Below are 9,305 nucleotides of genomic sequence, written 5' to 3' on the forward strand. Positions count from 1 at the left end.
ACCACCCACAAACTAATGGGCAAGCAGAAATCTCCAACTGAGAAATCAAGACCATCTTAGAAAAGGTAGTCAGTACCTCCAAGAAAGATTGGTCACCAAAGCTTGATGAAGCGCTATAGAAATACCGGACTGCCTTTAAGACTCCAATCGACATGTCCCCCTATGCCCTGGTATTTGGAAAAGCTTGCCATCTGCCTCTCGAGCTGGAACACAAGGCAATATGGGCAATCAAAAATCTGAATTTTGAGTTGACTAATGCTGGAGAAGTCCAGAAGCTTCAGTTGAATGAGCTGGTCGAATGGCGCATGAACTTCTATGAAAATGTGAAACTCTATAACTAACAAACAAAGAAATGGCATGACGAGGGCATAAGCAAGAAGACATTCTTCATGGGACAACAGGTACTTTTATTTAACGCACGTTTGCGATTGTTTCTAAGTAAGCTGAAGTCTCGCTGGTCTGGTCGTTCTGAATCAAGACTATCTTTCCCCATGACATAGTGGAGTTGACAAACGAGGATGGAAGCAACGTATTCAAAGTCAATGGTCATAGAATTAAACCTTACTATTGGGGTTTTGTGGAACGAAGCAAAGAGACCATCGACTTAGATAGGCAAGCCTGATCGCCTACAAGGATGCGCTTTGCGGTAACATTGAAAATCTTTTCTAATAAGAGTCCATCAAATTATCTTTACTGCTTTGATAGACTAGTTTCCATTTTAGTTTATATTTGCATTAATTATATTGATTGAATGAATGATTGGTATGAGCATCGCGATGACTTATCGTTTTGGTTTTGAGATAAGTGTTATGATGTTGGGTATACATTGCAATGTTGGGTATACATTATGCACATATTATATTTTATTTAAAAAGAAAATTAAAATTGGGAAGAAGGTTAAACGTATGTGCGTTTAAGCTCCCGAGGGCCATTAATGCACAGAAGACGAAAGGACATTTTCCTTTATCTTTTAGGTCTTAATGGTAAGGGGTGCAGCAGGCTTTTGGGATTCCCAAGGCCTGTCGAGTGCATTTCCTGCATTCGTTAGGCCTCCCAAGGCCCAACCTATATAAACCCTCAGCCTCACCGAGTCACCTTTTTCTGCATTTTCACTCGAATCCACTCAACTCTCATAGCCTTGCATACTCAAAACCCTACTTTGTTCTTCCCTACTCAAAAGCTCCATTGTTCTTTCCCTTTACCGGAGTCAATAGTCAAACAATCATCTCACTCTTCTTCCCAACCTTCGCCCCCCTCTAAAACCTCAGTCTCAGCCTGGGAAGCAGCCATCCTAGCTGTCAATTTCCGCTTCACAACCCAGCCGAAATGTGTTCCCAGAGTCACCGGAAAGCCCAAGCATAAGTCATTGATATCTACATCACCATCTATTCGGCGAGAGGGGCCGAGCATGAAGAGCGCCCCTGCCACCAGTCCTGAGGTTTCATTCCCATTGCCTCCAACTGAGAGTGAACAATAAAGAAAGATGATAAGGAGGTCTTTGGGAGCATTCTAAGCAATTTGGAGAAGGATGGGTGGTTACCTAAAGCTGAAGTAGTGAACCAGCCCCTATCGTTGGAGGAGAAGTTGGTCGCAGCGTCGAAAGGGATGGTGATGATGAAAATATGGTAACGCATTATGCGATGCATTTCTTAGGTTATGTGTTTTCTCATGCGTCGGTGGTCATGCGTTGGAAGGGAAAGTATGCGTTAATCTTATATGCAATGACAATGCGTTCCTGTCACAAGTTTTCTTGTGCTCTCGTCAAATATAACGAGATTGCAAGTTTCTCGAGTGATCTGAGGTCGAACTCAGGGACTTGTAGCTAAATGTTATGCGGTAATGTGTTTGCAGCAAAGAATAAAAGAATTTGAGGTTGAAAGACTATGCACTACTCCTACTCCTAACTAACAGATTAAGCGGTGGAAGTATGACTGAGAGGTAGAGACACGACAACTATTAGCGCGTAGTAAAATGCATGAAAAACTAGATGAAATAGCAAGGATGTCTTCACTGCAACAGCTTAACCGCAAGGGCAACCCCAGCTAATGCAAGCTATGCGATCATGCTATACACACACTTGACAAAGATGCATGCAATGTGTAATGGCAAACGGAGCTTATTCCTAAGTCTCTATTTTTGCTTATGTGATTCTAATCCAACTTTCTCAAGCCTAGATTCTAACCTAGCTCTCTCAAGTCTTAGGTTCTTTCTTTAGACTCTCTCTCGAGCAGATCTAAAGGAGTAACGGATGCATACATAAGACAAGGTAATCACATAAACTTGATTAACGTAAGATTGTTACTATCTCTAGTGAACACTTGCTTACATTGCTTAATGCGATCAACTACTTACCCTCCCAGGCAGTTAGTTGTTGCTAATTTTACTCATAGACAAGCATTGTGTCCACTTATAGACAAGCATTGCTACAACTTCACACTAAGAAAATAAGGTTTTCTTACAACACTCGCGCAACGCACACCTCCCAGTGGTTTGTTACATGCTTCATGTTCCTATGTCGTATGATTAAGTATGCGATACTCTAGCAATCTTACTTAGTGATGCAATGAAAGTAAAAGATGCTAAGTAAATGAAGATGGAGATGGAATCGAAGAAAAATATAGAAATGCATTCATCACAAAATGTATTGATTTCTTAAGCCAAAATCTAATACAATATAAAGATAGAAAAGAAATGGAGGGTCAGATGGAAGCAATGTCTTGCTTCCATTAGATGTGTGTCAAAGCTGCCGGTGGTGCCATGGATGGGTGGTGGAGTAGACTCTCTCGAGCTCTAACTTCGGCAAAGGCTTCGGTCATCACTCGGAATGATTACGAGGATGAAGAACTCTCAAGACTATCTTCTCATGCTTTGGTCTGGATCACAAGGATCCAACTGAAGGTAGGAAAAACTTTGATGATTTAAAGTTCTGCTCAACGGCTTCTATTTATAGAGCTTGATTGCCGAGCATTAAGACCTGCTCTGAATCTGACATTTGCGGCGTGATGGTCCTTCTCTGAAATTCTGCATCCATCGGCATGGTAGGTGAAATGTCAACATCACCTTTTTTATACTCTTGGGGTACGCGTTCATGCTTGGTTTTCAGAGTATCAATGCATTCCACCACTTTTGCGCTCATCCCTCTATTATGGTTATTATTTTGTAGCCGCAACTTCTATGCGATGAACGCATGTGGTTAACGATCGCAACATCCATACGTCGAACGTATGCTTTTGCCTCATGCGATCGAAAGATTCCCCGCATGCGGTCATCTTCACAATAACCTGGCTTCCGTGCATGCGATCGATTTCTGCGTTTGCTACAAAAATAAACAATTGAACGCATATTAATGCATAATAGTGGGTTAGCCGAGATTCTTAACTGCTCGACACAAGCTCGTTTTCTCATGAATTCTTAATATAATCTCCGCATATTCTACTTAATATTTCTCATAATTCTAAATAAAAGGCCTATAAGGACGTGCATTTCTGCCCATCATCAGATGGCCCTTGTGATCTTGGGTAGAGCAGCTCGCAAAAGAGATGGAGAAGGAAGTAACGAAAGACCACTGACAAGAAGAACAACGGGCAGAAGATGATGAAGAGACTCAGAGAGAAAAAGAAAAAAAAAGAAAAGCGGAGAGTCGAAAGGAGGCAACGCATGCATGAAGAGAGGCGTCTGAGAAAGGAAGAAGAATGAAGGCAAAGGGCTGAGAGCCCTGTAATCGAAGGAGACTCCACCACCGCAAGGGTGGAAAAGGGGATGTCAGCGTAACCAGAACCAACATCACATCAACAATCCTCATTACCACATCAACGATTAGTTGCGTCGGGGGCTCAACTCCGAGGTTTGGATGAAAAGGAAGATCTTGAAATCGTCCTGCTTATACGGCGTCGCCACCTGCAGGCCGAAGTAAGGAAGCAGAGGAATGCACCACAAGGGTCCACAATGGATCAGAAGTAGTAGAATGCATAGAGAAGGAAAAAGAATAAAGGAAGAAAGAATTGAAGGAGAAGATGGCACAGGCATGCCAAATCATCGCCTCAGCCGATTTGGCTAGAAGGCTTCACGATGAGGAGGTTCACCGTGTCAAAGCAATGGTGGAGGAGGAAGAGAAGAAAAAGCTCGAAGACGAGCAGCGCATTACGCTCACCGCCAAGTAGCTTGAAAAAGAATTGCAAAAAGAAGAAGAAGTCGAAAGGAAGCAGAAGGTTGAGAAGGAGTTGCGCAGAATAGACAAAGTGCAGTACAACATTAAGTTGAAAAGAAAAGAAAAAGAAGAATGGGAAAGGGAAAAAGAAGAGTAGGATAAGGAAAGGGCACGCGTCAAACGACAAAGGACCCGCCTTGTGACCGCTCAAGAAAAAGGAAAGGAAAAGGTGGAAGGCAGCAAGTCTTCGCTGGCTAGATGGTGCCCAAAAGCCAGAAAAGAAAATGATGACTTACTGATGGAGATGGGCTTCTTCCCTGCACTGGCCCCACTACTAGATTTCATCGTCAGCATCATGGTTGAGCTTGGATGGGACACTTTCTATCAATGCCCATCCATAGTAATCCCAAAGGTAGTGCGGGCCTTTTATCAAGGCAGGCTCCATGACATCGAGAATGTGGTGATCATCGACGAAAGGGTAGTGCCATTTAGCATCAAGGACATCAATCAGCTTTATAAGTTAAAAGAATTCCCGGAAGCACCCGACAACAAGCTGATTGACGATCCTACTGAGGAACATATGAAGAACGCATTGAGAATATTGGCACAACCAGGAACCACTTAGATGGTGTCCCTAACTAGCATTAGGACCCTTGCATCTAACCGTCTGCTGCCAGAAGTGCATCTATGGGTCTACTTTGTGAAAAAGAGGCTCATCCCAACCACTCATGACAAAACAATTTCAAGGGATCGAGTTATGGTCGCATATTGCATTGCGCGTGGCATCCCGATCGATGTAGGCAGATTAATTGCGAGGCAAATTAGAAGCTATGTAGGCTACATTAGGGGTTAATACTTCTTTCCATGGACTATCTTCAGCCTCTGCCTATCTGTAGGCACTGGCATCGAGGACAAGCCTATGCCAGAAGTCCATGGTTTCATTAGCACTAAAATCCTGAGAGTTCTTCTCAAGGATTCACCTTATTGCTCTAAGCCTCCACCAAAGTGTCCCCTCATCGATCTTAATGCACCGCAACCGCCAAGACCCAGATGACAGCAATGTAATAACAAAGGCAACGAAGTTATCCAAGGCAGTGCATCGCATCAACCACCTAATGAACCTTTCGAAGAGCCGTCATCTTTAGTCATTCGACCACCAAGCCCCACTATTGATCCCCTTTCCCCTCTTCCCGATCATCTTACCAACCTTCTTCTTGTCCCTAACTCTGGCCCCCCATCACCAGCAACATCCAATAGCCATCCCTCACCAGCCCACCAATCTCTTAGGGCTTCGCCACACATTGATGACCCACACGGTTTGGGTGCTAGCCCTTCCACTCAGCCCCAAATCGATGCAGGTGAGACATCGATGGCACCTCCTCCCATCGCATCCATTGTTGCTGCCCTTGATGACATGTGGGGATTCTTAATCCAAGAACTCTTCTCCTTCTGCCAAACCCTCACGGAGCTATGTGAAAGCAACATAGAGTTGTGTCAGGCGATGATTAACATACAATGCAACATCTTCACCCTTACTCCAACTTCTTAACCGCATATTTACATGGCCCCGTGGTTCCTCCCCATCTGCGACAGCCACTTTACTTTCAAAAGGCGCCGCCCGGAGCTCCGCAACCTCCACCCCACAATGGTCCCTCAACTTAAGTCTAAATTTGGGGGTGTATTACCTTCCCTACCTTTGTATTTTCTTCCTTATCTTTTGAAATTTTTGTGTTTGCAGTTATTACTATCTTCTGTATTTCCTTATCCCTTGTGCTTGGTCTCTTTGTTTATCTCATCCTTTGTCAATTCAATGCTATATTTTCTTTTTCTTCTTTTGCGTTGTTTATTTACGCTACTATGATGAGTATTATACGTAATTTCTTTACATATCGCATGTTCTGCCTAACACTCAAACAATTCTTCGCAATAGTTTCAACTTTACCTTCTCTAGTACAAGCCTATGCTCAAACCTTCTTTTCAAAATTTTGACCAAGTGTTTTGTCTCTTATTTCCAAACTGCTATGAGGACCTTGTAAGCCTCTAAATTTGGGGGTGGGAAGGGTCTGAGCAGATGCGATCATCTTTAAGTAACAAAAGGGGGGAGGGGGGAACCCAAATAAAACTCCACTATGAGCGCAAGGGAAAAAACCAACCTGATAAGAGTTAAGTCGTGAAAGGAACCTGTTCGTAGTTGGATACTTCGCATGACACCCGTGCAGATAAGCCAAAATGAAGGTAGGTTGTCAGGATCGAAGCAACCAAAAAGAATAAAAAGGAAAAGACAACTCCACTGTCCAGCTAAAGTAAAAACTTGGCCAAGGGACAAGAGTTGAAGTTGAGCTTGGTACACAACCGAAGTTGGATGTTCACATGACACCCGTGGGAGCAAGCCAAAATGAAGAATGTAACCATGATCAACGATCTCTAATATATGACGCAAACCAGGCTATGACATAAAAGGTGCATTCCATTTTTACAAGAAAGAGAAAACGTCTTTTCGAAACAAGAAGGGAACTTTGAACAAGAAATTCGTCTAAAGTAAGATAAAAGTAGAACATTCTAAAGAAATGTTCAAAGGATAGAAAGAACAAGTGATTTTAAGAAATTATGTAGAGGAATAGCATTTTGAGTAGCTGATCGGTGCAAAACAATGACTTAGTATTTAAGCTGAATTGCCTTAGTATAGGATATGCTTGAGTATAAGCATACTTCTAAATTTGAGAGTGTGATAACTTGTAGAAATACAAGTTATTTATATTAACTTACCTAGAATATGCGGCAATAGGAAGGAAAAGTTGTGCCGAACGTAGTAAAATTGGCTTAGAAACGTGAAGATTATAAAAGTATCACAAACATACCTGCTGACCGCATTGCGAGAGCAAAAAAGAATGTCCAAACCTTTGTTTTGCAGGTAGTAGGTATCACTACATGTGGCGATTGCTCATGGACAAAAATATCAACGCATTCTCGGGGATTTCTGAAATCGTACACCTTTTTCTGATGTACGGCCTGACAAATGGAACGTGGAGCAGAGGGACATTCCCACCAATCGCGACAAGAAAAACTAACTTTTCAGAGTCGGACCATTGAAGCAAGAGGTGCTAAAATCTATAAATAGCAACACTCAACACAAGGACTAGAAAAAAAAAAGACGAAAAAGAAGAGGAAAAATAGCAAAAAAAAAGTTATGTGCAAGGAACACTCTTCTCCCAAGAACTCTCCTGAGAAGGAAGTTCTCTACCTCATTCCTCTACTCATCCAACGCACCAGCAAGCAAGCAACTCTGATCGGGATCCGTGCCAAGACATTGACACGCAGCTCTCGACTGTTCTTCCTTTCTGTTCATCGTTTGTTGTTCATTTTCTATCTATCATTCATATCTCTGTAACAAACGATTTACCTTTACCAATTAATATCACTACCATGTTCATCTTCATCTCTTTGTTCACCATTATCCATTCATCCTTCATTTCTTACACCATGAGTCACTAAACTTCTAGGGTGTGGGGAAATGATTGAGTGAGTGAGTCAATCCATGTTGAAGATTTCAGCTAAGTTTATTTAATGTATGCTCAATGGCATCTTCACCTGCGAGAGCAAAAGTGAAGATGTTAATCCACCTCTCGAAAGAAGGGTGATAGAATACATTAACTAAAGCAAGAAGTATTTCTAGAGATGGAAACAACCTTGCGTTTGGAAATGTTCGTCCCTGATCATCGTGGAAATATGGTGATGCAGGCGATCACTGAGAAGTGTAAGCCAAGGGAATACGAAACCTTAGTTGCATCCTTAACTGGATTGAAAAACTTGCGATAATCTTTTTGCCTAACCCATTTCACTCTGTGTTTCTATCCATAAGACTTGCCATCACATTCACTCATGCACACCTTGCACAATTTCAGCTTTATTTGTTACCTGTTTGTTCATTTACCATCGCATTTTACTCTCTAGCACTTCACAATCATAATTTGTTTACAGTCACACATATCACTTCATTATCGCACAAACATCACAAATCCCCACATTTGACTTCAGATCATTTTGAGAAACTCGCGGTGGAATTATACTTGGCTTCATCGCGAGAAAACTTATGACACGTATAACACTATCTGAACGCATCAATTGCTATTTTACAGTAAACTCTGTAACATCGTATATATCATCTATCAGCGTGATTAAGACATCGCATATCATTTTTACATTGGCATTCTAAAAAGAACATCAGGTAAGAAGATAAAAACACTACGATCTGATCGTGATGGAGAGTATATGGACCTCTAATTCTAAAACTATATGATAGAACATGGCATTGCATCCCAACTCTCGGCCCCTGGTACACCTCAGCAGAATGGTGTATCAGAAAGGAGAAACAGAACCTTGTTAGACATGATTCGGTCTATAATGAGTTATGCTTATCTTCCAGACCCGTTTTGAGGTTTTGCAATGGAGATTACATGTTATATCCTGAACAACATTCCCTCGAAAAGTGTTTCTGAAACACCTTTTGAGTTGTGGAGAGGTCGTAAAGATAGTTTACGCCACTTTAGGATTTGGGGCTGCTCAACACATGTGCTAGTGACTAAACCAAAGAAGTAGGAACCGCGTCTGAAGGTTTGCCTCTTTGTAGGTTACTCCAAGGAAACAAGAGGTGGATACTTCTATGATCCAAGTGAGAACAAAGGGTTTGTTTCTACAAAGCGCTTTCATTTCAGTGATGAGGTCGCAAAGAGGGAAGTAGGGCTCCTATTGACTAAAGGTGGATTCTTTGCTTTCCTTTAGAATGAAAGTCGCTATTCAGCCCCTACTACTGATTTTTGACTTTGTTTGATTCAAAAGGCGAACAGCCCCCCCAACTAGTCGTATGAGGTGGGGTGCTTGTGGTAAGCTGCTTTGGATATGAGGAATTCCTAAAAAAAAGGCAAAGTCCGGTATTTGACGAAGATCTTTCGATCAATAGATAGGATTTAGTGTTCGATATAGGGGATAGGATCCATGCTATCTTCTTGGAAGAAGATCACATCTGGGGTCATAAACCATGGAGTAAACTCGTTTTGTAAGCAATTTCTAGTGAGACTGTTGAGGGTTCAACAAGAGTTGTTGAATAGGCTGACAGATCAACAAAAGTTGTTGAGGTCAGTACATCTAGTCAACCAGCTCA

The sequence above is a fragment of the Benincasa hispida genome, chromosome 1 (assembly GCF_009727055.1).
Source record: "Benincasa hispida cultivar B227 chromosome 1, ASM972705v1, whole genome shotgun sequence".
Classification (NCBI taxonomy): Eukaryota; Viridiplantae; Streptophyta; class Magnoliopsida; order Cucurbitales; family Cucurbitaceae; genus Benincasa; species Benincasa hispida.